The sequence below is a fragment of the Pseudozyma flocculosa genome (assembly GCF_000417875.1).
Source record: "Pseudozyma flocculosa PF-1 unplaced genomic scaffold scaffold00022, whole genome shotgun sequence".
Lineage (NCBI taxonomy): Eukaryota > Fungi > Basidiomycota > Ustilaginomycetes > Ustilaginales > Ustilaginaceae > Pseudozyma > Pseudozyma flocculosa.
This window is the reverse complement of record NW_006920890.1, coordinates 362,419-363,790: the sequence shown is the minus strand read 5'-3', so window position 1 is coordinate 363,790 and position 1,372 is coordinate 362,419.

Here is a 1,372-nt window from a genome sequence, read left to right as displayed (position 1 = left end):
CGCCTGGCCTGCCTGCCTGCCTGCCTCTGCCCTGGCCTGGCCGCCCCGCGGTGGCGGTCCGCCTGCCTGCCTGCCCTGCCGAAATTGAGTCGTTGCTGGCTTGCTTGCTGCCTGCCTGCCTGCCTGCCTGCCTGCCCGCTTGCTTTTGTGGCCTCCCTTGCCCCTTGCGGCCAAAGTGCCTGGCCTGCCTCGTCTGGCGCCTTCCTGCCTTCCCCCTTTGGCCTACTCTGTACCTAGCCTCTTGTCGCGGGCGGCAGCCCCCTCGTTCATCTCGACCGCGACCGCAGAGCAAAGTCTCCTGCGGCGCAAGACCCTGGCTCGACTCTCAAAGACTAGAGTTAAGGTCGCCTGCTACCCATCTCCGAAGTGTGCGGAGCGACCGTGGTGTTGTGTGCTTGGTCGCATCGCCGCCGCAAACGGAGCGACAAGGACGCGCCGACGGCCGCCGAGGATGGGCCTCGCCGTCAGCGGTTGTGGGGTAGGGACACGTAAGCGTCATGTTTGCCTCGCGTCCTCAGAGGGGCAAGGCTAGGACAGCTAGAGCGGGGCGGGGATCGACGACGACGAGGGGTCCGACCACGATCTCATGACATCAAACAGCCTGGCTGATCGTAGGCTAGGCTAGGTAGCCACAAGAAGCAAGCAAGGAACGCCTCGCTCTTCGTCGTCGCTCCGTCTGGCCATCAATCTCGCTCGACCTGTGTGTCTCGGCGAGGGAAGCGTACCGTTGTTTGGTCAAAGCCGCGGTCACGCATCGAGCCCCTAGAGCAACGACGACGACGATCCGAGATTTGGGCCTCTTCTTAGCGCGGCCAGTTTGCAGATCCTCGCTGCTGGTACTGTACCGCGACCGCTACCGGGCGGCGAGCAGGCGGTCCACTCGCTGGAATCGGCACCAGGCAAGGCATGCCTAGGGCGGGTGCGCCTTGTCGCTCGCCCGCTTGCCTGACTTGGTCCCGGGACAACGACTCTCTGGAACGAGCAGGCTAGGGTACAGTACGATCCTTGGCAGGCTGGGCAGCCGCGGCGGTGGGCCTGCTCTTCCCGAGATCGAGGCCAACCGCCATCACCGAACGACCTCGCTCACCGCCGCCATCGAGATCCATCGACGCCGTCGTTGCCGATCGCGGACCGGATTTAGATTCGACGCAGATCTCGCGCGGCTGGAGGTGGGCAGGCCGGAGGAGGGGCGATGGTGGTGCCTACAACGGTACGCCGACAGACATGCTCTCCGTCCGCCCCCTCTTGTCTTCGCCCGGACCTATCGATGCGGCGGCGCGGTTGCGGCGATAACGACGACGACGCCGGGCAGGCAGCGCAGCAGCGAGCCGCCTGGTGGACTTCGGACCTTGCCCCTCGAAATCCGGCGGCG